General features: G+C 43.3%; 1 long non-coding RNA gene, 14 other non-coding genes and 2 pseudogenes across 15 annotated transcripts; all 17 read left to right on the forward strand.

Annotated features, from left to right (window-relative positions):
* The first annotated feature begins 9,896 nt into the window (after positions 1-9,896).
* LOC141039231 (uncharacterized) lies at positions 9,897-18,917 on the forward strand. Its single transcript, XR_012200157.1, has 2 exons — positions 9,897-10,314; positions 13,549-18,917. It is a non-coding gene; the product is annotated as an uncharacterized lncRNA (long non-coding RNA).
* LOC120973069 (small nucleolar RNA U83) lies at positions 10,578-10,655 on the forward strand. The gene has a single exon (XR_005767191.1). It is a non-coding gene; the product is annotated as a small nucleolar RNA U83 (small nucleolar RNA).
* Positions 10,724-10,817, forward strand: LOC120972984 (small nucleolar RNA snR60/Z15/Z230/Z193/J17). Its single transcript, XR_005767112.1, has one exon. It is a non-coding gene; the product is annotated as a small nucleolar RNA snR60/Z15/Z230/Z193/J17 (small nucleolar RNA).
* Positions 11,518-11,604, forward strand: LOC120973091 (small nucleolar RNA U31b). Its single transcript, XR_005767211.1, has one exon. It is a non-coding gene; the product is annotated as a small nucleolar RNA U31b (small nucleolar RNA).
* On the forward strand, positions 11,663-11,765 carry LOC120973056 (small nucleolar RNA Z107/R87). The gene has a single exon (XR_005767179.1). It is a non-coding gene; the product is annotated as a small nucleolar RNA Z107/R87 (small nucleolar RNA).
* Positions 11,868-11,962, forward strand: LOC120972936 (small nucleolar RNA R30/Z108). The gene has a single exon (XR_005767069.1). It is a non-coding gene; the product is annotated as a small nucleolar RNA R30/Z108 (small nucleolar RNA).
* On the forward strand, positions 12,017-12,109 carry LOC120973100 (small nucleolar RNA snoR31). The gene has a single exon (XR_005767220.1). It is a non-coding gene; the product is annotated as a small nucleolar RNA snoR31 (small nucleolar RNA).
* Positions 12,293-12,474, forward strand: LOC120973034 (small nucleolar RNA Z112). Its single transcript, XR_005767160.1, has one exon. It is a non-coding gene; the product is annotated as a small nucleolar RNA Z112 (small nucleolar RNA).
* LOC120973076 (small nucleolar RNA snoR77) lies at positions 12,828-12,963 on the forward strand. Its single transcript, XR_005767198.1, has one exon. It is a non-coding gene; the product is annotated as a small nucleolar RNA snoR77 (small nucleolar RNA).
* Positions 13,184-13,277, forward strand: LOC120973052 (small nucleolar RNA R44/J54/Z268 family). The gene has a single exon (XR_005767175.1). It is a non-coding gene; the product is annotated as a small nucleolar RNA R44/J54/Z268 family (small nucleolar RNA).
* LOC120972972 (small nucleolar RNA Z159/U59) lies at positions 13,883-13,978 on the forward strand. The gene has a single exon (XR_005767104.1). It is a non-coding gene; the product is annotated as a small nucleolar RNA Z159/U59 (small nucleolar RNA).
* On the forward strand, positions 14,069-14,215 carry LOC120973113 (small nucleolar RNA snoR137). Its single transcript, XR_005767231.1, has one exon. It is a non-coding gene; the product is annotated as a small nucleolar RNA snoR137 (small nucleolar RNA).
* On the forward strand, positions 15,787-15,925 carry LOC120973083 (small nucleolar RNA snoR77). Its single transcript, XR_005767204.1, has one exon. It is a non-coding gene; the product is annotated as a small nucleolar RNA snoR77 (small nucleolar RNA).
* LOC120973082 (small nucleolar RNA snoR77) lies at positions 16,093-16,230 on the forward strand. The gene has a single exon (XR_005767203.1). It is a non-coding gene; the product is annotated as a small nucleolar RNA snoR77 (small nucleolar RNA).
* On the forward strand, positions 16,375-16,468 carry LOC120973050 (small nucleolar RNA R44/J54/Z268 family). Its single transcript, XR_005767173.1, has one exon. It is a non-coding gene; the product is annotated as a small nucleolar RNA R44/J54/Z268 family (small nucleolar RNA).
* On the forward strand, positions 17,543-17,650 carry LOC120973037 (small nucleolar RNA Z112; annotated as a pseudogene).
* Positions 17,703-17,815, forward strand: LOC120972919 (small nucleolar RNA SNORD14; annotated as a pseudogene).
* Positions 18,918-27,688: the final 8,771 nt, after the last annotated feature.

Below are 27,688 nucleotides of genomic sequence, written 5' to 3' on the forward strand. Positions count from 1 at the left end.
CTGCGGTCCCATCTTCAGGAGCAATCAATGCACTTATCTTGCCAGACACTTATACCGTCGACGCCACCACAACGCCTGCCTCCTTTGCGCATCCATCGAACGGTATCCAACGTTGAGCCCCCTGCACCTTGCCGCCAAGACTCGTCGTTGTCGATACTTTAGATGGCACGCTGCTCCACCTTGGTCATCGCACGAGAAGCATACGAAGACCTGCGCCCAGCCACCAAGCCAAACACTTATCCCTCCAGCCGGTGTAAAACCCCAAAGATGATGCCCCCATGAGGGTGGCGACGCAGGAAGCTCGCCATAATCCGATCCCAAAAACCCTAATCTGGGGTTTCCCCAGGTGTACACAGGGAACGTGAATCGCCCCACAACGCCTCCAACGAGGTAACAACACCCGCGGGCGCCACCGTTGACGGTTCTGGCCGAGACCGAGCCAAGCTTTCGCTGGCAAATTTGCGCCCATCCCCAGTTGGACCACCAGATTGACCTCCTCCTCATCCAGCCCGCCCATGGGTGACGTCTGCCGTCGGGAAACCGCACCACCGCCCGGAACCGCAATCCCGCCTGGGTGAGTCATCGACGACGGAGGGGGCATCATCGCTGCACCGCCGACGCTGGACGACGCACACGTCCAGAACACCCGCGCGGATCTCCATCGGAATTGCATCTCGGAGCCGTGGAGGAGGAAGGCCCCGCCGCCGCCCCATCATCCCCCGCTTGGGCTTTGTCCCACGGAGCTCCGTCAATGGTGATGAGAGGGGCGGGCGGCGGCGGTTCAAAGCCCTAGAGCAGAGAGGGAATCCAAAAAAGATGCATTCGAATTATGATTGGGACACATGCAAAGGTGATATCAGATTGAAACTCTTATGGTCTTTGCGTTGCTTTTTCTATATTATAGAAATATAAGAAAGAGGTTTGAGTGGAATTTAAAATTCCTTTCTTTTCCCTATGAAACTCAAACTAAAGGGAAAAAATTCCTGAACTTTGAATCAAATAAATGAAGCGCGTTATCATAGGAAAAATCATTCTCCTTCCTATGAATGAAAGAGGCCCTAGAAAATCTGCATAGAAAGCTCAGAAGACTTTTGAGAAGTACGAAAAGAATCGATCCATTACAACAAGGCATACAAGGACCGTTGGTGTGGTTCGTCGACCGCCCCTCCTCAAGTAAATTGCAAAAACCACTACAATTGGGGGCCCTAATTCACAAAACCTAGGGTCCCCAATTGTAGTGGTTTAACTAGGGTCCCCAATTGTAGTGGTTTTTGCAATTTACTCCTCCTCCTCCCCGTCGATGTGTTGATCCGTCGCCATTCCGATAGCGAAGGGAGGACACGTAAAATGGTACCCGTAGCAGCTTTGATTCTAAAATAAATCAGCAGATGCGTGCTAATAAATCCTGGATTTTGGAATCCGTACGCAAACGGCCTCACTGTTTTGTTTTGGGGTGGCTGTTGCTTCAAGGCGTGACCGTGACACCCACCGGTGGTGGTCCTAATTAACTAGCCAGGCTCACTGCTGGTGCATATGCCATGATCTTTGGTCCACCCCCATCAGCTAGCCTTGCCAAAGCTAATGAGGGATGGGGATCGTGCATTGCTACTTTGCCACATTGGGTTCCTTGCTCATGCAGTAAAAGCAAGCAAGGGTTCAAGCCTAGAATTCTAGGGCTGCTTCCTGAGGTAGTATTTTTCATAAATATGAATGTATTTGATTCACTCTTACTCGACATCAACAAGGAAACAAATCATTCAAGGATCCAATGTCTTGCGAGGTGTTTTATTCATACGTATTTATAGGTAGGGCGACCAATTCCATTGTTGACAACCAGAAGCGTGCACGCACCGGGCCGGACCTTCTTCGGGGACGGTGGCAGCGGCCCGTCGGAGGTGATCGCCGGAGAAATCATCGTCACATGCACACATCAACCAAGCCTGATGCCACAAATTGGTAAACGGGCACGAAGTGGTAATGATAAACGGTAAAGGAAAAAAGAAGAACCACATTGCAGCCTTCAACTTGCCATTCGGTTTAAAATTCAACCCTCAACTTCAAAACCGATTCTCCCTCAAACAAACAAACAAAAAATAAACTTGCAACTCTGTTTAGGAATCTACCCCCGCTCGGTTTTTACTGGTTTGACCGTGCTGACCTGTTTTGACTGCGTTACTGCTGATTGGGCAACGCCGTGTCAGCTTTGACCTCTCATGGATGTTGTGGGTCACACGGATTTCGATTTTTTACGCTTGGTGGGTGCACGTAATCTGTTTCTCTGTTACTCCATTAGTTCCTCAATATTTGTGTTTTTAGATATTTCAAATGGACTATTACTTACGGATGTGTATAGACATAATTTAGAGTGTAGATTCACTTATTTTGCTTCATATGTAGTCACTTGTTGAAATTTCTAGAAAGTCAAATATTTAGGAACGGAGGGAGTACGTTTTAACCCTGTCGCATTTGTGCCTGAAACTCTCGTGTTCTCCTCGCTTCCTGCTGCTGGCAAGTGGCTAGCGACTTCGAAATGCTGGGGAGGACTACAGTCACGATAAGAGGCGAGTGCCACTGAAGGCTCTGCGTGCAGATGCGCACTTAATAGTATTTACCACTGCTCCTGTACTTATTGGCGTACTCTCTCCGGTACTCCTATCTTCAACCCAACTTTTGGTGCGCAAGATCTCGGTGTCGACGACGACTTGGAGATGGACATGGAGGCAGTGCCGTAAGATTCAGATATGCCGTGGCGTGCTCAGAATCGCGCCATCTTCAGAAGCTCTGCAGCAGAGTCATGTAATGTTTGGCGCGAAAACGGCCCAATTGCGCGGCAAACCGAAGACACGCACCCGCGCTTTCCAAAACAGCCATGAGCCTCCTCCCGCCACACAGCCAGCGAGCCAACGCTGCCCGCTTGCCTCCACCCATTCGCCATGGCCAGCGCGCCCACTGCAAGCGAGCACGCGCCGCCTGCGTCTGCCACCGCTCCCGTCCCCGTTCCAGTCCGGCCGGTCGACCTCCCCCCACCGGTGGTACCCGCCAGCACCGCCGCGCCGGTGGACGGCAGCCGTCTGTCCGAGCAGGACGAAGCGGTGGTCCTCCAGTCCCTCCGGGCCCACCTCTGGAGCCACGGCGACCTCCCCCGCGGCGCCGACCTCGTCGACATCTTCTTCGGCCGGCTCAGCAGGGCGGACTACAGCCTCTGGGACATCGAGGCCAAGATCCGGGCCCTGCGGCGCCGGTTCCGGGAGGCCGACGCCGCGCTCTGCACCGGCACCGGCTGCCCGGCCCCCGGGCACGGCCTCCGGATGTACGCGCTCTCGCTCGAGGTCTGGGGCGCCACGCCCGCCGTCGTTGCCCCGCCCCGGCGCGACCCGGTGCCCGACAAGGACGCGGCGTCCACGGCGGTGACGGCGGTGGGGAACAGGATGCCTGTAACGCCGGTGCCGCGCGCTGCCCCTGCCCCTGCTCCTGCTAAGAAGAGGCGCTGCGAGGAGTACCCCGCGCTGGCGAGGGAGGCGGAGAGGCTGACGAGGGAGGCCCTGGAGCGCATCGACGACGTGACGGCGTGGTCGCTGGAGATGGGGGCGAGCAAGAAGGAGCAGCGGCGTCTGCGGAGGATGAGGAAACAGTACCGGCAACAACAGCCAGCCGGCGGCGTGCCCGGCGGTGGGCGCGCCGAGGGCGGGAGCAAGGAGCTGGCTAGCCTGATCGTGAAGCTTCTTAGAGGCAACCATGGCCCCTCAGCTGGGAACCAGAGGAGATGAAGTTTCATCTCTGAACTCCCTTGCCGAATGCCAGTTCTGCAGCCTGAATGTGATATGCTGCAGTGTGTTCTAGCTAGATAGAGTAGGTGCAGTTTGTGCAAGCATCCTTCAGTATGGAGATGTTTATTGTCATCATGTTCATTGTGATCAATCAGGTGATTGGACCTGAGTTTCCTTGGCTATCTCAAAGCTAACGGAATGCATCTAGTCTACTTCTGCTTCTGTTTGAAGGGTCGACCTTGAACTGAATCTGAAGCAGAGGAGAGTGGTTTCTTATGGATCGAGAGAGTAGAGGTTGATCCTACTACCCGGTGTGCTTACAATTTACAAACATACTATCAGTGAGATGTCATGGATCTAGAAGACAGAGGATGATAGATTCTTGTCGATCTAGACAGTGGGGAATGGTATAATACTGCTATGATGGCTGGTCTGTTAATAAACATGGTGGCATTCAGGTGTCAGGTTGCGGCGACAAACAAAATCAGGCAAGTCAGGTCTCAACCATGGCATGTGACCAAGGTTTAATAAGACACTAACAGCACTTGGCCTGACATTCTACCGATTGTATTACTCTGTGTATGGCAAGACCCAAGAATGAACTCCTATACTCTAAAAGGATCCCATTCAAATATACCTCTCTTCGGTTTATAATTTTTTTTGAGGGAAATCTTCGGTTTATAATTGACTGACAGATCAAATTGCAGGTTATTCTCGCGGCGTTGAATCCGGGCAACGGGCAATGCTATGAGCACGGCAACATCAAATTTATGCTGACAAGAGAACCAAAATATTGTAGCGTTCAAGCACTTTTTCAAGAGTCACCAAATCAATCAAATTCATTCGGCAAGTATCGACGCAAGATGGAGACTGCAGACTGAAAACATCACCGAAATTTGCACAACATAAATAACCCTATACAGTTGCAACTAGGGCGAAACCGAGCATGTGAACCATGGTAATCTGAAGCATTTGTTGACAGGGCTTAAGAAACAGATGTTAAAGCATACACAATGTCACATTTGTTGGCTCTGTGCACGAACCTGGCGAGAAGGGGAATGCAACACAGATCAAGGACACAAAATGTCTGTTGTGCAGGAGAGCTGAGAAGGCGGTGCGCATCAACTTATCTGTGAAAGAAGTTTGGCGAGAAGTTGAGCTGGAAGCAGTCAGATTAAAACTAAAACTGGAGTAGATTGACACAATGCATGAAATGCAATAATGGAGTGCTTGCGTGTACTCTCTGAGTAGCAGCGCATACAGATTCTTACGTTCTGGTTGCAATGGTGGGTGGCATGTCTGAGGTAATCTGAGAGAGGTCAGCTACCATTCCAATTACAGCTTCAGAGCTGGCCGGATGCACCAGGTGCTACATCGTGGCCTTGATGTGCAGAGAGCAGATTCTTCGATGTATTTTTTTTTGAAACTGAGACCGTAGAACAATAGTTCTACGGTAATTTCATTAAATAAAAAGTATTTACAAAGTCATAAAAAAAATACAACTTCATCCCACTCCTGCTCTAGGGAAAGTACACATTGTCAATTAAAGGATCTGTTCAGTCCAAATTCGTAGAATCTCAGCTTTGCTCTGTTTAGACCTGAGTTGAGCTGCCCATAAGCCTTCTTTAAGATAGTGCTTCCAGGAGTTGATGTGTGGTGCTGCTGATCTGAAAATCTTGTCATTTCGGACTGACCATATCCCCCAACAACTCATAAGTACTATATCTTGAGCAATCTCCTGAGGCAGTTGGCTGGTGATCATCAGTATTTCATCATAGGTGGAAATACCTCTGTGCCTGTTGGGTGTAAGGAAATCCCAGCACCGAAGAGCAAAAGGGCAATTCCAGAATAGGTGGGACAGTGTTTCTCAGTATGCTCTGAACATAAAGCACAGTTGTAGTCCTGAATGGTCATATTTTTTCTATGGAGAAGGTTTCGGGTGTTGAGTCTATCATATAGCAGTAGCCAGTAGAAAATCTTGTGCCTCAGCCTGCAAGTGGTGCTCCACAGGTCTTTGAAAATTTTGTGCGCAGAATTGGAACCCTTGAGCTGCTTGTACATCTTCCTGGAAGAGTATTGTGGTGAGGACCATGCATAGTGCCATTGATCTTTATCTTCAGAAACTGTTCTGCTGCAGAGCATGTCTTGAACCATATTAAATTGAGAATAGGCCTGTTCAGACAAAGGTCGATGAAAAAGAAGGCTGATATCATCTTGACTCTGCATATTCTCAAGAGTGGTGTTCTTGTCTATTGTAAAGGAGTGGAGTTCTGGGAATCTGTTTTGCATAGTCTGTCCAGTCCAGTTGTCTGACCAGAAAAGTGTGGTGTCACCTCTAAATGCTTTGCATTTAGCATGAGTCTTGAAGGTGGGGAGTAGTTTCAGCAATGCTTTCCACCAAAATGATCCAACCATCCTATCACCTGGCACTGAATCTTGATAATAGGATTCCCAAATGACATTCACCCATGGAGTATCTTCTTTATTCATGAACTTATGCAGGTGCTTCATGAGGAGGGACTGATTGTGGGTGGTGATGTCAAGGACACCAAGACCACCTAACTTTTTGGGTTTACATACTTTCTCCCAAGAGATAAGGGCAGGGCCACTGTCTTGGGTGCCATACTTTCTCCAAAAACATTGCTTCAGGTATATGTTAATCCGTTTGACCACTGATTTGGGTAGCATGAGTGTACACATGAAGAAAGTTGGCATATTGGAGAAAACTGATTTCAGTAGAGTGAGCTTGTCTCCAAAAGAGAGCATGGTGGAACAACTTAGCAGTCTGTTTTCAATCCTTGTCAACATGGGGACAAAGTCTTCAATTCTTGGCTTTGAGATGCAGAGAGGCAGTCCTAAGTATGTATGAGGAAATGTCCCAATCTTGCAACCCAATAACTGAGAGAGAGTATGCATCTTATCTGTAGGGGTGTTGATAGGGATCATGATGGATTTGGAGTAGTTCACTTTTAGACCAGTGTAAGTTTCATAGTGCAGGAGCAGGTTTTGAATCTGGCTTAACTGCCTAGCATCAGCCTTTGCTACCAATAATAGTATCATCAGCATATTGAAGTATAGGGTAGTCTTGACCAGATTGTTGTTGCAGAGGAGATTCCAGAAGAGAGTGATTCATGGCCTCATTGAAAATGGATTGAAGTAGATCTGAAGCTAGCACAAATATCAAAGGTGAAAGAGGATCACCCTGTCTGACTCCCTTCTTACATAAGAATTGTTTCCCAGGAACCCCATTTAGGAGGACTGAAGAGTAGCATGTGCCATAAATCATTTTAATCCAATTGATCCATCTAGAGCCAAAACCTTTAGCATGCAGAATATCAACAATGGTGTCATGATTGATCATATCAAAGGCCTTCTCAAAGTCAAGTTTCAAAAGGATTATCTCTTGTTTAGATTGGTGGCATTGATAGATATACTCATAAGTCCAAGCCAAGCAATCCTGAATACACCTGTTATTAAGGAAGCCATATTGGTTTTTATGGACCATACTCAAAATCACTTTCTGAAGTCTGTTAGCAAGGAGTTTGGTGATTATCTTGAGTGTGCAGTTGAGGAGTGAAATAGGTTTGAATTCTGCTGGTAAGGAGGCAGAGTCTTTCTTTGGTATCAATGTAATGAAGGAGTAGTCAATACTCTGAAGATTAACTGTACCATTGTGAAAGTCTTCAAGCAATTTATAGAAATCCTCTTTAATGATCCCCAGCAAGCTTTCAAAAAAGCAGGGTTAAAACCATCAGGTCCAGGTGCTTTATCAGCTGGCATGTTCAGATTCTATGATGTATGTTCTAGTCATTGAGGACTTGGAGTTTAAACTCAAAATGTGGTTTCCCAAATATGATGTCATCGCTCTGCGAACACTATGACGCATGAACTAGCAAAAGTACGGTTTTCTATGTTTGCCAACTAATAAAATTTGTTGGAACTCTGATGTACCGCCGAAGAAGAAGAAGCCTGGTACATTTTTTTTCTAGGTGTCTTTTATACGGTTGACACGACTGCAGTTCCTATTGTAGCTGAATCAAATATTTTGGTGGAATCATAAATGCAATGTCGCTGTTGATAGAGCACAACTTTTGTTCTTTGTGGTTGCTTTCAAGTGAATGCGTTACACAATGTTGGAATTTGAATTATGTCGGAGTCCACCTATATTTCCCGGTTGTTTACTCCCGGATCGGGGCGTCACTGGCTGCCATTTGACGCTTCTGGCTCTCTGCCCTGCCTTCGCGATTTTGAAAAAAATGTTCACAAATTTGAAAATGTTCAAGGATTTGCAAATTGTTGAAGAATTTTAAAAAGTTTTAAAAAAAGTTTACGAATTTGAAAATTACTGGTGAATGTTTTTCTAAATTCATGAAGTTGAAGAAAAACCTTTGTTGGAAAAAGTTTCCTGAATTTGTAAAAATTGCACGCACTGGACAAACATTCATGAATTTTTTAAAAGTTCACGAATTTGAAAAAACACATATTTGAAAAAAATGTTGACAAAATAAAAATGAAAATATGAAAACAGAAAAAGAAGATAAATAAAAAAGGAAAAGAAAAAACTGAAAGAAGAAACCAGAAAAAAAGACTTGAAGCATCTAGCAGCTTTCCAAAACTGGAATGCACCAGCGGCTCGCGAAACCTGGCACGCCCGCTGCGTACTCTAGTACATCTGGCGATTTTCAGAACACAACAGGATTTCTGAAATTTGCCATATGACCCTTCTTAAAATTGTCATATCAGATGAAGAAAATGCCATGGTAGAATTTGCTGTTACTTAAAGCCATGGAACAAATCAAACTAACTATTTCAGAAAAAAATGCCACGTTTTTTTGCAAATAATACGGCAAAACAATGTATAACAGAAAATAAGATACACATGGCAAGAACAACTAGTTTTGGTGGGTTTTGATAGCAACAATTATTCGAATACATATGAATAAAAAAATGAACAATAAAAAATTTTATTCGAAAACATATGACAAAAACACAACGAATAAGTTACGGTCATGGCAACATATCTATAAAACTGTATAGAAGTTCATATGATTTTGGTTGCCATGGCAACATATGGTTTTTAGTAGCCATGCATTTATTGATAAAGTTACACAAAGAATTAAAAAGTGATACTCTAATTACAAAATTTTGTTGTGCCTATACTGGGCCAAGACACGCCAATTTTGAAGAAAATGAATGGAGAAAAAGAAGCGGTTGAGCAGGATGCTACCCGCAAGGAATGGATCAAAACGCCATGCCTTGTGCAGTGTGTCGCCGTGGTGGTCGAGCTCCAGCTAAGGTCTCGGTCATCGTCGTTGTCGTCCTCCGACTCGTTCTACCCAGCGAGGTGAGCACCTTCGAGGCTGTTGCAGTCGTGCTTAATGCCAGATCCGACGGGAGGTGGAGGCGAGCTCGCGGTCATCACCACTACGTCATGGAGTGGCAGATGCATGGCGGTGGGTTGCGGCGTCACCTCGATGAGATCCAGCATCGGACGGACGGCGTATGGGGATGCGGAGAGGCCGCCACGCCCGATAGGGATTGCAGTAGAAAGCCAGTGTGGGCCCCTGTCGCGTTAGGAGCCTTCACGTGGTGAGGACAAAGACGAACAACGGCGAGATTGGACTGCCTATGGCCTTGAAGCTCGACGATCCAGAGGACCACCGCGTCTGTCCTCGAGCCGCAACGCTCACCTCAAACCTGCGACTGCAGGGTGTGCCGCCGCTGTGGCTGGATTCGGCATCCTTCCCCCCTCGTTGCCTGTCGGCGGCCTATGTATCGGTGGACGGAAATGGATTTGACAAGAACGTAGAGTGAGGGGAAGAGTGGTAGATAGGAGTTGGAGGTGGATGGAGGCGATTGAGATGAGTGTGTGTGTGGGGGGGGTGGTATCAGTCCCTGCCCGTTCAATTCATTCGCGTGATCCGTCGCAGTAGCGATTGATTTTTTTCGGCTGACGTGGCGACCACAGTTGTTCTAAGATTCGTGCTAATTGATCCAATGATACAAACAACGTTCGGGGTGAATCTGTTAAAATATGACGTCAGATATTTATCAATTCCGTTCTTTTTTCATCTCCTTGTGAATTGTGTTGATACATACACACATACATTTTTTTTAAAATAGTTTTTTTCCTTTTTTGAGAATTAATAAATATAGTTTTTTTTGAGTTGAAATTAATAAATATAGTTTTTCCGGGGGTTCGTAAACAAAGCAACAAGGGCCGAAGGAGAACCGGCCGATGGGATGGGTTCCTCGGCCCGTTAGTTCTGGCCCTACGGGCCGAGCGGATTACTCCGAACGCATCCAACGGCACGAATCGGCCGGGCGCCCCCTGTAAGCAATCTGCCCTAACGGGAGCCCCTCTATATTAACCACAGCCTTTCTTCCCCACGCCGCCACCTCCAATCTCAGCAAACAGGTTCTTTTTCTCCCATCTTCATCCTGCAGATCTCGACCTCGACCTCGATCTCGATCTGTCTTGCTTCGGAACCTCTTTTCCGTTCGTTCTTCCCCGGGGGATTTCTTTTCCCATCTGGGTTTGAGCACGGTGGGGATCGATATTCAGTCTCGTTCGTCGTTACTGTCATCTTCTTGTTCCTCTCTTCTGGATTAGAAATACCTTTCTCCAACTGCATGGTTCTCCTGATTTGTTCTTGTTTTTTAGTTTGTTTTCGGTGGCCAAGGATTAAAATAAATTATAGACAAGCATATGTCCGAATTCTCTTCATGTGGAACGATCTAATCTTCTCTATGAGGCCAGCGATCTTGCTCGTTTTTTGATCTGCAGTTTTATTAGATGCGTTCCGTGGTTGCCGATGATGATTAGTGTGAACCTTTCTCAATGAAATCACTAATGATTACATAACCTACTGCCTTCCTTCTGAGGCACCACGAATCGTCGATTCCTTGTGTCTTTGTATGTATTTTTTTTGTTGTCTCTTGAATTATTGGTTTGCCATGGTCGGATGATGATCACAAGTGCATAGTTCATATGATCAAATCGTGATTACTTGAACAAAAATAGTCTTTCGCTCCTATCTGACGGCCGTGCAACCTTCCCTTTCTCAGGAGAATCAAACAATTTGTGTGTTATTTCCCTTGTTATGTTTTGCAACTTACTGTCTGAATTTGTTGTAGAGGACGGTCAAGATTGATATTTGGTCTCGTGCATAATTAGCAGGTCAAAATCTGATTAATTTTGTACTAGTATAACTTGCCTGAGTTAGGCTGTGCATAGTCACAGATGACGAAACTGTGATTACACTGACGAACTTTAGCTTTCCTGTTTAATTTCAGTTAAAATTTCATACGAGAAACCGTACCTACTCAGTAAAGCTACTTCGATTTAAGGAATAATTTTGGAGAATGTTTTATTTGCTTGAATTTGGAGCAGTGACTAGACATTCACTCAATATCATCTTTCTGGTTTGAAATCGCTATGTTCTTACCTAGCTTCGTGTAATATGTTCAGAACTGTAATGTTAATGCCAGTGATTCCTGGAAAGCCATTCTACTACACATTAGGCAGAACTTCTCACATAGTAGTTCATGAACTTATTGGGATGACACATCTCAAGAAAAAGAGACTTGTTGGAATAATAGAGGAATGAGAGAATTAAGAGTAATAAATGGAATTTTATATTTTTGGGGATCTTTGATTAGGCAGCACTAGCATAGTTAGCTGTTTTTGAATTGGTAGACCATCTACAACAGATACTTTGATGTTTGCAATGGTTCTCCAAACCAGTTTGAGGATGATGATTTCATATTTGTCGCCCCAGTCTTAGGATCCGCCTAGGTGGATCTGTGCTGATTGACATATTACTGAATCTGACTCAGCAAATGAAATTTTGAACAATTGGTTCGATTCTCTTTTCTACTTATTTTCCTTGGGTGATGGCAGTGACGATTTGCAAAATTCAAGCTCAACAGACCAAATCACAGGTTTTCTCCCAGGAGTTGATTTGTATGCCGATTATCCCGCTGAACCGAGCCATCTGACACTTGAGTTTTTAAAACTGCTGTTCATTGTTCTTATCTCTGGATCCTTCATTTCCATGCTTCTTTTCGTGTTTATTTATTTTTGCTTGTATTGGAGGACGTAATTGCAATGAGGATAACAAGCTCCCTTTTCTGAAAGCATTGACGACATCGCTGTAGAATCGAACCAATTAAATATTGCCACCACTGAGCAACTCTGTATCTTTGTACAATCTTTGTTGCTTCTTCTTACATCTACAAGATCTGTTTGGATCGTGAGGAAGTATTGATGCATAATCCAACACTTGATCCGAGGGCAGCTTGAGCAGCCCATATGATGTCATCTTTGCAACTGAATCCATCAGAGTACAGTGTTATTTTTTCTGAAACGTTGAAGCAATCTTCAGACACCTTCTGACACGGTGCTTAATTTTCTGTGAATGAGAAGTCATCTATATTCTGATGATACATCTTGTTTTCATCAGTTTTTACAATCTTGTCTTCCAAGTTAGATCTATAATGCAATCGAAGCCCATGATGATTAGCTTTATGTTGGAATTACCGTCAGACCATAGGAAGTGCCATATGACACTGTAAACAACAGCTGCTTCTCAACACTGCAAGTGTCCTCCTTCGAGCATAGCCTTTGTGGTTTTCTTTCCGTGTTAATTTCGTTTTCTTTCGGTGAAGATCCCAGCAGAGAGGTGTTGAATCTCCCTTGTTGAGGCCTCTCTAACAAATTTTTAATCTTAGCACAGTGACGAGACGCCGTGGATTTTGTGGATGTGTGATATTCCTGGTTCTTCACATCTGTTGCCATGGATACAACTTTATCATACTATAGTATCTAAACTTCTGTTTTCCATCCGAGGGACCTATGGATGGACAGCCCTTCCCTTGCTGTGTCTACCAAGTTTGCCTTCGGACACTATAAAGCAAATTGTTCTTCAATCATCTTGCTTCAAACTCTTTATTTTTTGTGAGGTGGAAACGTTTGCTGACATTTGATTTATGGATAAGCCAATGAATTTTTGTTTCTAATTTTCAGTCTTGCAAATCAGACCCAACGAGCGACGATTCAGGCAGCCCTTTTGTCCATTACAATGGCAATGGAGGTGTTGCGTTGCTCGGAGATTAAATCTTCTGCTCTTCAGATTAGCTGAGTGGGAGGCTCTGCTTCCCTCCTTGAAGCTTGTCTAGTAGTCTTAAGAACATCTAATAGTCCTCATTACAAACTTTGTAGAACATTGTAGTTCTTTGACGAGCGATGATTCAGGCAGCCTCTTTATCGTTACAGTGGCATTGGAGGGGGAGGCTCCTGCTTCCCTCCCTGAAGCTGGTCTAGTAGTCTTAAGAACATTATTATAAGTATGTTTCTCATACCCGATTTGATTTTGACCTTTTTTGTTTGTGAAATGGTAATTCAATAATTGGTGAAAACAAATGATGATAGCAAGACAGGGACATCAGAACCCTGAATTTCTGGGTTATGACAGATTACGTCAATAATGGTAATCTCTCTGATGTTTTCAGTTCCCAAGTTAAATTGATCTGTTTTTTCCTTTTCAATCAGTCTTCTTTGGAATATGGTTCTCTTTCTCTAGCAATTCAGATCTTGGATGGCAATGCTCAGCTCATGGTCGGCCTCATCGTGCATACAGCTAGATAGATCCAACGATATATAAAGCAGTTACGCAATTGGCAACTGAAGCTTAATAACATTTTCATGAAAGTGAACAGAGATTTTTTATCTAAAAACAATGAACATACTGACCCGGATCTACATTTATTCATAGGATAGGAAAAATGGTGAACTGCGAATGAACATGAAACTAACCCAAAGGCTTACAGATGGCCCTACAATGGCAATGCTCAATTTGATGTTCTTGGTTGATCAGAGTTTGGTCAGTTCAGTACGCGAAACAAATCACTGCATGGTGGCTACAGAGCTTCAACATTAGCATACAGCTAAAATTGATCCAAAGACGACTTCTGTTTACATCATTTGAAGCTTAGCAAAACTTGTGGAATTTTAAGTGTCGGCCTTGTCTGAAAAAAATACCAATCTGTTGATGTATCTGTGCAAATGTTCTGAGGGACAATTTCCTTTTGAGATTTTGATCTAATCCTTAAAGCTGTCCGATGATGATCAAACAAAATACTTTCGTTCTTCTGATGTGCTATCTCATGGCGCGGTGCGGAAGCAATTTAGAGACCTGAACTGGGGAAATGATTGATTAGTTCTTGCCATCTGCAAGTTTTGCTATTTTTTTCATGTTTTTTCTGCTTGTAGTTTGCAATGGAAAATTGTTTTTGTGTTTGTTGCTTCACAACTGGAAGGATGGCCTGTTGATAACAGTTTGGACATCCCGTAGAGGGAAAGCATAGATGAATGGAAACACCGGCCAGTATTAAACAGCATGACGCTCTGTCAAACCGCGTCATGTTACCTGTCTTCTGGCACATTTCTAACATAGTACATATTTTTATTTCTCGAGATTTTAATTCCTGATTCTGTAGCTCGTTAATTTGGCGGAAGAAAGCCAGCATTGCACGTGCTTTGGAGGATTAAACTTGCAGAAAGCTCGATCAGTTTTGTTCGGTGATGATCAAACTAAATACTTTTGTTCTTCTAAAGTTCTGATGCGCTATCTCATAGCTCGGTGCAGAAGAACACCTATGTTTATCAACCGCATTATGCCTACCACAGAGCATCATTGCCAAAACAAACGAATGAGCATATTATGCATTCTTATTGACAAAGCAATTTACATGATTTTAGCAGAGTCCACTGTACTTGATCTTTGAGTGACCAAACAACTGACAAATCTTTTTTGAGAAAACCCTTATCTTGAGAGATAGTAGTCGTGGCCCCAGCTCATTATGAGACTTTCCTTTGTGGGCGGTCGTGATATGAACATCTCTTTTGTATCTGAGCCCACCCAACATTTTTCTTATGCTTCATTACAGTTTGGTACAGCCTATGAAGGCTCTTCTAGTTTTTGGGAAAATAAACAGCTAGACTGTAACTGCTACAGTGATGATATAATCCTTGTCTCCCTTTTCTAACATCCTCAGTTGTAATAACTGAATGAGCAATGATGCAGGCAGCCTCTTTGTCCGATTACATTGGCAATGGAGGTGTTGAGTTGCTTAATTTGATATTTTTTTGGTTGCTCATTGTTTGGTCAGATCAATATGCGAAGCAAATCAGCTGCAACATTAAGCATACAGCAAGATTGATCCAAAGATGCATCTGTTTACATCATTTGCAACTGAAGCTTAGCAACACTTGTGCAATTTTAAGTTTCAACCTTGTCTGGAAAAATACCATTCTGTTGATACATCTGTGCACATGTTTTGAGGGACTATTTCTTTTCGAGATCTTTTTTGTACTGGATCTAATGCTTAAAGCTGTCTCATGGCTTGGTGTGGAAGCTATTTGGAGACCTGAACTGAGGAAAAACTGTATGTAAAAACAGTTATTGTTAAAATTGCATATTTTTTATCGTAGTGTTGCAAATCGAAATGATTTTTCTTTCTTGTTGTACTTTTTTTGCGGTATTTTTTCTTGGCATACACTCCTTCACATCTGGAAGAATGCCCTGATGTATACAGTATTTTTTTAAACTGCACACATTGTACTGTCGAATGCTAGCGGTCAAATCTAAAATCTTCTGATCTTCAGATTAGCTGAGGTGGAGGCTTTGCTTCCCTCACTGACGCTCGTCTTAAGAACATTTTCTATCTGTTTCGAACACAATCTGGTTTCTTTTACAATGTCTTAAGGATGATCGACCTGTTTCTTACAAATTTGGTTTCCTTTGTGTTTTGGTTGCGGGTTGCCTACCCAAGGGACCTATGGATGGACAGCCCTGCCCGTGTGAATGTTCATCAATCATCTTGCTATGGAACTCAGTTTTTTCTTGTGATAATAACGTTTGCTGACATTTGATTTAAGTTTGGTTAAATAAAATATCTCCTGTACTATGTTTTTTCAGTCTTAAAATCATGAAAATTATGGAACAAGCTATGATTCAGGCAGCCCCTTTGTCTGATTTCAGTGGAATGGAGGTGTTGCGTTGATTAGAGATTAAATCTTCTGCTCTTCAGATTAGCTGAGGGGCAGGCTCTGGCTTCCCTCTCTGAAGCTTGTCTAGTAGTCTCTTAAGAACATTATCTATCTGTTTCAATTCAATTTGCTATTCTTTTGTTTGACGTTTTTGACATATCAATCAGTGCTTGGTTAGCTGAGTACGTGAAATGAGTCACAAGTTTGCTGGTTCTTTTGCATCTTCTTTTGTGAAAATTCACCTAGAAAACTTGATGGAACGAGCAACGATTCAGGCAGCCCTTTTTTCTGATTACAATGGCAATGGAGGTGTTGCATTGCTCGGAGAGTGAATCTTCTGCTCTTCAGATTAGCCGAGGTGGATGTTCCGGCTTCCCTCCGTGAAGCTAGTCTAGTAATCTTAAGAACATTATTATCAGTATATGTTTCTCATACCCAATTTGATATTGTATTTTGACATTTTCTTTGTAGAATTAAAGAACCACATGATTTGGTTTCTCTAGTTTCCTCTTTCTTTGCTTTGCTGGCAGTAAATTTCTTGTTTGGGGATCAACGGAAGCAAATGATGATAGCAAGACAGGGACATCAGAACCCTGAATTTCAGGTTAATGACAGACTACGTCTATAATGGGAATCTCTCTGATGTTTCTGATTTTCCCCAAGATAAATTGATCTGTTTTTATGTCTATTCTTTTTATTTTTTTATTTTTTCTCCTTCTCATTCTTCTTCAGAATCCAGATCTCTTTATTGTTTGTTAACTTTTGGCTATTCGGATCTTGGATGCGAATACTTCAAGCAGATCATGGTCACAAGATTGTTACATCATTGGCAACTGAAGCTTAACAACACATGAATAAGATCAAATATTTTGTATTGGAAAAACAGTGAACATGATCTTTAGCTGACTCAAGGCTACTTTTATTCATAGGAATAGGAAACATGGCGGATTGCCATACCTTGCCCATTTGAATCCTATGGATGCAAAACAAAAGGAATTGATCCAAGTGTTTGTTTGATGGAAGCATAGGAATTTTTCACACATCTTTCCAAGAGCTTGCAACTATAAAAATACTATGAATCACACAAGGCCTTATAAACATGACATTTGACTGAACATGATTAGACATTTTGACTGAAAAAACAACCTCATGATCTTAAACTGACTTGAAATGAACACGATCTTTAACTGACTGAACAATTGAAAGCAAATGCATCATAGTGGCACAGCTATTTATTTATTTTCATATATTTATAATTGTTCATTACAAACTATGAATAAATCCTCTGCTCTTCAGATGAGCTGAGGGGGAGGCTCTGCTTCACAACTGGAAAAACGGCCTGTTGTTAACAGTTTGGTCATCCTGAATAGATGAATGGAAACACCAGTCTGCATTAAACAGCATGGCGCTTTATCAAACTGTGCCTTGTTACCTGTCTTCTAGCACATTTTGTAGCATTAGACAATGTGCATATTTCTTTTCTTGAGACTTTATTTTTATTTGTGATTTTGTTGTTTGTTCCTGCATTAGCATGGCGCTTTATCAAACTTCGCCTTGTTACCTGTCTTCTAGCACATTTTGTAGCATTAGACAATGTGCATATTTCTTTTCTTGAGATTTTATTTTTATTTGTGATTTTGTTTGTTCCTGCATTCATTTGGTGTACGAGACATAATTTTGATTTCTTGATGTTTTGTTCAGTAAAAATTCAATTCTGGTGGTGTTTCACTTCTTTTAGTTTCTGTTCTGAGATTGTGTTTGGTCTGGGCTGGAATCTCCATTTGCAGCTAGTTTGGTTCAGCTGTGTGCGTGATTTTAAGAGGGTCTCCGAGGGACTCTCTTTAATCTTGTTAGCTTCATATTTGGCCGGTCCAGAGTGCCTATTATTGTGATGAATTTTTTGTTACGAGTAGTTAATCAGTTGCCGCCTAAGAGCTTTCGCCCTGCCAGGCTTGAGAGCTAATGCTGCTAATTCCTTCCTTGGATGTCTGAGCCTTGTGAAATCCCCAATTTATCTTTATTTCTATTTTACTTTGTTCTCTTCATTTCCTGATCTAATTATTCCGCCTTCTCTTCTTTGATGCTTTAATCTTGTTATAAATGTTGTTGTGTTTTGTTGGTTTCACTTGAGGAGCACTGCCCGATGTCCGCCCACCATTCTCTCGTTGGATCCGAGTTTACAACGCTCCCAAGACGTATTCTTGTAGCGCTTGCATAAATATGTCTAGATGGATCTTGGGTTACGCTTGCCCCCAAATTCCAGTTTAATCTCTACATCTTTTTTTTCATGTATTATAATTCTAGTTATTGTGGGATTGATTATTTAGCAATTTGAACCTTTGTTGGTGCGGTGATTATAAAACATTCCTCGTGCTGACGGGAAATCCCAACTACCAACAAACAATATATCTTCTGGTTTCATTTGATTCTTAATTTTGTTTTATGTTTATTTCCCCTGACTTTTTTTTTTTTTTTTCTGTTTGGACTTGAGAGCAAACGTTTATCTGTATCTTTCGAACTTGAAGTGTGAAGCTAATATTTGTTTGACTTGAGGTGTGGTAAGTTATCTATTCGTATTGCTGGTGGTGGCGATTGTACAGTGATTGTAAAACATTCCTATACACCCATAGATTCCTTGTTTAGTCTGTTTATCTGGTTTAATCTGTTTTTCTGGTTTCATCTTTATTTCTGTTTGAAAACATGAATTTCCATTTACAAGATAAACTCAGCTTTGACGCCAGTCACCAGTTCAGACTGTGGAGCACCTGAAGTCCGGCCATGTCTTTAGTTCATGGGCCGCCGAATTACAAGACCTTGGACAGCACTCACGAACTATCCAGCTCCTTTCGAGTGTGGGCATTTCCTTAGTTTCAAAGCATCCGGTTCTATGAAGCAGTTGAATCGAGCTCCGCATCCATAAAATGTAATTCATGTTGAAATAGAGATGTAGAGGTTCAATATGGCTCACATGAAAAATAGAGATCAGGAAAATAGAGGGAGTTTCTGGTTGGTGCTTGTTTAGTGATCGACACTGGCGATCAATTGCTTATAAATATCACTACTTATAGAGGGTTCTACATTGTGCCCTCCTCTCTGTTTGTCGGTATTGAAGACACGGTTTATCATTTGACAAATTTTTATCTGCCACAACTAAGTAATATATGGAAAGTGACAGCGATGGGTCATTTTACAACGGCAAACTGCTTTAGAGCACAAAAAAGAACCGCAGAAAATATGAATAGTGTTTGAGATCAAAATGAAACCTTTGTTTATTGATCCGTTGAGATTACAATATATATGCGCTGGAGAGGCGCAACGATCCTGGAGAGACGCGATGATCCAGAGGGGTTCCAAGCAGAGAGGAGAGAGGCGGTGGTTGCACCGGCTGTTCGGGCAAGGGGAGATTTTCTTCTAATTACATAATTAATTTTAACACACCTCCTAATCTAGGCTTGGCCATGTAGAATCGATGAGAACCTGAAATATATACTCACAAAGAGAGAGAGAGTGTAATGTGTTAACTCAAGAAGAGACTCCTCCTGATGCTTGCAAGTTCCTAAGTCGTCGCATATCAATTTCATGAACATATTTCTAGAATGTACAATTGGTAGACTTCGTAAATAAATCAGCAAGGTTGCTGCATGATTTGACTTGCAAGATGTTTATTTCCCCGCTTTGCTGAAGATCACGAGAAAAAACCACTTAGGAGAAATATGCTTAGTGATATTACTTTTGATATCCTGTTTGCATATGTGCAACAGGCGCATTATCTTCATAGATAATGATGGATGATTCTATCAAACCAATTCCACATGACATCTTCACATGGACCCACCATCCACCGCCGATCTCTCCTCTTTTACTTTCTTTGTTCTTCCAGAGAAAAATAGAGAGGGAAGAGAAAGAGTAGCAGGCCGCCATAGATCTGTCCCTCGCTGCGCTCTTATGGGCGATGGGAGTGTCTCGAACACGTTATCGCGCACGCCAGAACTACCAGAGAGCAAAAACAACAGAGAAACGAGAGGAAAGGAGGAGCAACTCGCCGACGGTGAGATGACAGGCCTCGTCTCCTTATTCCTCCGTCTGATCCGCAAAGGATGATCGTTGCTACCGTCGTCGCTTCCATGGAGTGGGTGGACTCCGGCGTTTCCGTCGCCAGATGCAGGCTATCCGTCGCGCTGTTGGACGCGGCCACCATGGCGCTGGTAGAGGCGTGTGTGGGGGTCACCACGCCCCTGGACACGGCCATTGCGCCGCCGAACGCGCCCACCGCGGTCACTGCGCCCTGGCTATGCACCCATGGGGTTCGACCCCTGGCTGGTGGCCGGCCCGAGTGACCCAATGGTGCACGGGGCTGCTGCCGCGCCTGCTCCGCCCCCCGGATCTCCGCCTCCACCCCTCCTCCACCGGCGGAGGGGCTCGCGTCGTCGATGCCTACGCTTGAAGCCGCGGCCGCTGGCCCGAGTCGCGGCCCGCCTGGCTACGCTCCGGTGCCCATGCGCTCCACGGTGAATGTGGAGGAGGCCCTCGCCTTCATCTCTACGCCAACTAGCGCCTCCGGCGTCGTCCGCCTCGGAGCCGGGATGGAGGGCGTCGACACCACCGCCCCGCCTCAGCAGGATATGACCGCGGGCTCGAGCAGCCTCGCGGAACGGCGCTTCGTTGCTGCCATCGACCGCCGCCCCGGTTCGTGGCTCCGGCTAGCCTCAGCCTCGCCAGCGCCGCGCCACAGGGAGCTCCTCACGACCCCATCATCGTCGCCTCTTCTTCGGATAAGGATGGCTCCTCGGTGCTGCGCCGGTGACCACCGGAGTCGCGAGGGGCTGCGACGGCCACTCCAACCGCCGGCGCTGTCGTGTAGGAAGTGGGGATCGAGCAGGAGAAAATTGACTATTTATTATTAAGTTTGTCAGACTTTGATTATAACTACAAAGTTCATTTTTTCTTGACAAAACATGGCTAGGACTAGTTTGTGAGAGAAGATTAGTGCTAGGGAAAAAGAAGAAGATCCCACACGTCCCCTCGTATACATGTACAAGTACAAGGTTGGTGATCGGCCCATAACTATCGACAAGGCTAGATTTGCTATTTCTTTAGAGATTGGCCGTCATGTGTGGTTTGGCACCCCACATGATTCTGTAATTATCCCCCCATGAACATCATGAATTAATAAAGGTGGGGATCTTTACCTTAAAAAAAAAATCTATACCTAGCCGTCACAACTCATCAGGCAGCGCCGCCGCCTCCTCGACCCTAGGCAACGAAGTCATCGCCCGGTGCGCCGGCCGCCGGCAAGTCAGGTCCCCAGCAGATCCTAATGTTCAGGCGAACATCCGGCTAGCCGCTCACAATTCTTCTACGCTGTTTCTAATATCTCCATGTAAGTACTCAATCGTACTTGGCAGTATATGCCGCTATCCGCTCACAAGTCCGTCTAGTACTTAGTATGCTAATCTCTCCATGTACTTTGTAGTACTCGTAATCACAAGTCCGGCTAAGCCGCTCACAAATACGTAGCAGTATGCTACTCCCTCTGTCTCATAATATAAGAATGTTTTTGGCACTACGTTTTTGGCACTACACTAGTGTCAGAAACGTTCTTATCTTATGGGACGGAGGGAGTAGCATGATGATCTAATCTGCTTAGAGTATTTTGCTATAGTCTTGATGCAACGTGTAGTCCATATCTAGGAATCTAATTTGGTCAGAATATTTTACTATTGTTTGGATGCAACGTAGTTGATAGCAGTTTATTCGTCCAGCAAGTAATTAATTGAAGGATTTGGATTCATACAACTTCGTCTGTACGCATGCATGCATCATGGTCATGGAACTAATTATTGCTTGCTGTCATCGGTAGCTCGTTAATAAGGAGGCTAGCTCGTTTGATTATTTTGTGTATTCTGTACAATGCAAATCGCTGCTCATGATCGAGACATATATAACATGCTTCTTCCTTGAAATTGCAACAGATTGAGGACTAGGAGAGTTAAGATGGAACCAATTAATAGGTAACGCCACCTTTTTGTCCCTCTACAATTTTATTCCTTATGCTATTGATTCCACATTATATGTAAGTACCACCTGATTGCGACCTTTATATTTTTCCTTGTCGTGTATGGCTAACAGTGATGTACAAGCTGGTAGTACTTCGGCCGCGGTGCCGATGACCTTCGGCGGGGTTGATTGGTCAACTCTTGTGATACAGGATGAAACAGATGATTCTGTTGTTCATGTGGAGGAGGACAAGATGTATGATTTGCTTGGTCTGAAAAAGGAGGATGAGAGTGTCAGAGTATTGCGCCAGGCTGATAATGATGCTAATGCCGCTCATGTTGATGCTGATATCAAGAATGTTGATGCCAAAGACATTGATGGTGCAGCTTTACCCGTTGATGATGGCACATCCGAGGAGCAGTTCACTGTCTTTGATAGGGATAATCCAAAGATGGTTGTGGGAGACACTTTTCCTTCAATGGATTCCTTTAGAATGTCACTCAAACATTATGCTATTAAGAAAGAGTTTGACATTAAGATTAATATTTCTCAGCCCAAAAAATATATGGCTGTTTGTAAGGGTTCTGAAGATGGAAATTGTCCTTGGAAGATTACAGCTAAAAAGAAGCAAGAGGGGAAAACGGTGGTGGTACGTACTTGTATTCATCCGTTGCTACTTTTGTTGTTCATTCTTTGTATAAAAACATTCCTATTTCTGTTGTCCAATATTTGTATAAAGTTGCTTTTATGTTTGTCCATTCTTTGTATAAATTTTAGTCACCTAGACGAATTAAAATCTCTTGTCAAAAACTATACATGCAGGTGACTGAGTTGGAAGACAAGCATATGTGTGCCTCTACTAGCAGGAAGAAAACAAGTACGGCGTCTCAAAGTTGGGTGGCTGAAAGAGCAGCAATAATCATGAAGAAGGATCCAGATATAAGTGCTATTTCCCTACAGAAGAAGCTTCAGAGCGACTATAATGTCACAATTTCATATGACACCGTGTTTAAAGGTCGACAACGAGCTATTGTTGATCTATATGGGAGCTGGGAAGAGAGCTTTCGATCACTTTATTACTTCAAAGCTGAAATTGAGTTGAGATCACCGGCAAGTATTGTAGAGATCGCCACGAAGTATAGACTCGACTCGACAAATAAACCAATTATGGACGGTAATATGCTTTTTGACAAGTTGTTCATTGCATTTAAGCCTTGCATAAATGGATTTTTGAATGAGTGCAGACCATACATAAGTATAGACTCTACTCATTTGAATGGCAAGTGGAACGGGCACCTCGCTGCCGTTACAGCTTTAGATGGATATAATTGGATGTTTCCTGTAGCTTTTGGGTTTTTCGATGTTGAAACAGAACTAAACTGGACTTGGTTCATGACACAACTAAATAAGGCAATAGGTGATCTTCCAGTGCTGGCTGTATGCACAGATGCTTGCAAGGGGTTAGAAAATGCAGTGAAGACTGTTTTTCCTAATGCCGAGCAAAGAGAGTGTTTTAGGCACCTTATGGGGAATGCGGTTAAGAAATTCCGTGGTGAAAACTTTTCCCGCATGTGGCCTGCTGCTATGACATACAAGAAGTTGACATATGATTATCATATGAAGCTTGTAATAACCGAAGAGCCTAAGGTGTTGGACTACCTACAACAGTATCACAATTTGTTATGGATGAGGTACATTTGCTACTATTAGCAATTATTTATTTATTTTGAACACAATTTATTTTTCTTGTCATTTGGTCTCATCATTCAATCTCTTATTCTCTTATTTTAGGTGCATGTTCAACACGGATATCAAGGTGGACTACATACACAATAATCTTGCAGAATGTTTTAATAGTTGGGTTAGGAAATGAAGGATTTGCCTATCGTCCAACTTTGTGACAAGCTGAGAGAGATGGTTATGGAGCTTTTTAGGAAGAGGAGAAGGATTGGAAAATGCTTACAAGGTAAAATTCTGCCAGCCATCATGCAAGAACTGAACGATAGGACTAGAGGATTAGGCCATCTACAGCCACATGCATCAAGTGATATGAGTGCCGAGGTCACTGATACAGAGAAAGATCACACTAAAAGGCATGTAGTCAAGGCACTTGCACATGAATGTACTTGCATGGAGTGGCAACATACCGGAAAGCCATGTCCACATGCATTAGTTGTTCTAACTGCACTGCAGAATGTCAAATTGGAGGACTTTGTGGACAGTTGCTACTCTGTTGAAAAATTCAGGGCTGCATATCAAGGGGAAATAGAACCACTCACAGACAAGACTCAGTGGCCTATAGTGGATCCAGGTTTTGTTCTCCTAGCACCACTGCCGAAAGCAGGTGCGGGAAGGCATAGGAAACTAAGGATAAAGGGTGCTCTTGAGGGGGGTTCAGGTAATAAACCTAAGGTAGGTGGAAAAAACACATGCAAAAAATGCCATGAACTTGGGCACAGGGAAGTTGGGTGTCCTTACAATGGGCCGAAGAAAAGGTACAGTCACTTATCCAACTTTTGCAAAATATGTATGTTCTTTCAACCCTGTGCAAATAAGTGTGCGCTTTTTAGTGCTAGGAAAAGTAGGAGAAATGAGGCTCCATGGGAAGCTGCAAGTAGTCCTCGAGCTGTGACAAGGAGGTAAATAACTTGCTTGCTTTCTTATTTACAATATTTTATGTTGCTTTCTTATGATATAGTTTCTTTTCCTAGTCAAACTGCATTATCTCCTGGGCCAGTTACAAGGAGCCAAACTGGAATGTCCCCTGTCCCCTGCGAAGACTCCATCCAAATATCCTGCAAATTCAATGAAGAATCCTTCCAAAAAGCTCACACCGAAGAGGAGGAAGCTCGATCTGTGATATTTGTTTAGTCACTAGAGAGAGTCATTTGCGATGCAGTCATTTGCAAGTTCTGTGCTATCAAGTTCGTGACGTTTGAAGTTATTTTTTCAATAATTTTATGAGATGTGAACTCACCTCGATAAGTAGATGGTCAAGCATAAACTACTTATTATGTCTTTTCCTCATGCAACATTCTGCCGGATGGCACTTTTATCTGATATATCTTGTTATTTTGAGATACTCATCATTTGTTGAAATCATTATTGTGTGTGTTTTCATATATCTATCGTACGCCAACTGCCAGATAACTTGGCAAATCTAGATGCTGCTGTGTACGCATTGTTGGCCTCGCACGAACTGATCTAGAGGCCAGCGATCAGTTCGATCTTTTGTTTCCCTACTATAGTCGTAGCATGTCAATTGTCAAAAGTAAAAAAAAAAAATGAAAATCGTTGCACGTAAAATAGGATCGTAGCATCTAGCACTGGGCACCACGCTTTTTTTTTTTGGTCTTGGAACGATGGATCAGTATACGACATGCGTGTAGCTATCAATGTAGCGATCGATGTGTATACGACCTGTGTACACGTGGGATCTTTTTCATTTTCCCTTAGCACTAATCATCTCTTACGCTCTAGTCCCTGGTTAACGTTTTGTCAAGAAAAAATGAACTTTGTAGTTATAATCAAATTCCAACGAACTTAATAATAAATAGTCAATTCTCTCATCGAGCAGGCGGTGCAGGCTTCGGGTCTCCGAGCCTTATCCGTAACCGCCGCTCCTCCTTCTTATGCGGTGAGGCTGCGGGTGGGCCGACCCCAAGGTAGTGGAGGCCCAGGCCCAGGCGCCTGGCGTGACCTCCACCCGCCTCCTCTGGGCTGGATTCATTGATTTTTTTCTTTTCTCTGTTTTATTAATAGTAATACTAATTATTGTATTTGTTTAGTTTTTAGACTCTATTTAGTACTGTTTAGTACCTAGATTGACTGCTACTTACATTTTAGTCATGTTCCAGATTTATTCTACATTAGGACTTGTGTAATTATTAGTAGGTGTGTTTATATTACGCAATGGATTGATAATATAAATAAAGTACCGGATTTCATCTGGGAACGACATGTTCCATGTGTTTACCACATATCAAATTCTCTTTGAACATGTCTTTGCGGTTGAGATTGTTTTCTCCCGCATATCAAACTTGCAAATTTTTTAATGTTTCTCCCTCATTATATTTGGAATCACAAGGTAATGAGTTGGATCTACTGCTCATATGCAGAGTATCCCCTCTTACTATGACGTCTACGTTTTTGTCAGTCTCGACAAGCGATTACCTCCAACGTGTATTTCCTTATTAAATTGTAACATACACAAGGTAATAGAAACATGCACATCTACTGACATTGTCAGATTATGCAGCCTATTACTGTGAGATCTATGTGATCTTCAATGTGTTATGTTCACACAACTGAGGTTGAGAAATTTTTCAAGTTATTCACTTGAGGATCAAATCTTTGCATTCTTATTACATAACCATGATGCTCTTTAATTTACCGTCAGTACATTGATTATCTTTGGTTCACCCATGTAGGTCGAGATGACCGCCAAAGAGTTTGAGTAGCTTGCCCTCAATGGCCACAATTACCCTACATGGGCCATGGACATCAAGATCAGTCTTGCGTCTCATGGGATAGCGCGTGCAATCCAGGCCCCCGAGACTCCTCTCCCGGACAGAGCCACGCCGCTGATAGAACAACAGAACTATGCTGCTTTATTCATCATAAGGCACCATATTCATCCAGATCTCAAGTCTGGGTATTTACAGGAGGAATCTCCTAGTACTTTGTTTCTGGCCCTCAAAACGAGGTATGAACAGCAGAAGGCAGTAGTCTTGCCAGAAGCACTCCATGATTGGACTCATCTCCGTCTTCAGGATTTCAAGTCCATTAGTGAGTACAATCATGCGGTTCATAAGATCTGTTCCAAACTACGCTTTTGTGAGAAGGAACCTACTTATGCGGAGAAGATAGAGAAGACTTTGTCTACTATGCTTCCATCAGATCGGATCCTCCAACAACAATACCGTGCTTGTAACTATACTGTCTATTCCGAGCTTATTCACATGTTACTTCAGGCTGAAAAACATGATGAGATACTCGCTAAGAATGGCTCTCAGCGCCCAGTTGGGGCACAACCTTTACCTGAAGTTCATCTAAATGTCGCGGATAGACAAAAGTTTAATGGTACCTTTCGGGATAAACAATCCAATTTCGAGCATAGGCGAAAGCGTAACGGAAACAGGAGATCCAGAAACCTAGGCAAGGGAAAAGACACTTCAAAGCCCAGGTTTGATAAATCTAAGCTTTGCAACAAGTGTGGATGCTACACGCATCCTACTGACAAGTGTCAAATGCCCAAACATCTGGTTATGCTGTACCAGCAATCTCAGGGACGCAGAGCACCTCAAGGGAAAAGGTTTGAAGCCAACTTCAACCTTCATCTGCATAGCGCCAATGGAGCTGGTTGTTCGCACGATGTTCCTCCTGGACGGAGCAACGCCATGATTCCCCTTCCACCTGAGGATCCTGCTGACACGGAGAACATGTTGCTGGAGTACACCTCAAACGATGTGTTTGGCGACTTTGACTAGTCCCTCAATCTCCTTAGTGATCTACTTAATTATGTCCATTTGTGATGGTTGTAATAAGAACATAAGTTTGTTGTTGTTATATTTATATTATATTGTATCATCACATTTGATATAATAAGATTGTATTCTATGTATTAACATGAGGTTTTCTTATTTAAAAATCTTTGTTTTATATAGTTCTCTACGGGGACAATCCGATGGAAGAGGAATTATGCCTTGTGGACAGTGGTACCACAAACTCCATACCGAGGGAGATGAAATATTTCCAAACTCTGAAAAAGTTGAATGGAGATATTTTAACTATCGCTGGACATGATACGGTGATTGTTGGCACTGGATGTGCCATATTTACCCTCCCAAGTGGTACACAAGTGACAACTGAG

Source organism: Aegilops tauschii, chromosome 1 (assembly GCF_002575655.3).
Source record: "Aegilops tauschii subsp. strangulata cultivar AL8/78 chromosome 1, Aet v6.0, whole genome shotgun sequence".
Classification (NCBI taxonomy): Eukaryota; Viridiplantae; Streptophyta; class Magnoliopsida; order Poales; family Poaceae; genus Aegilops; species Aegilops tauschii.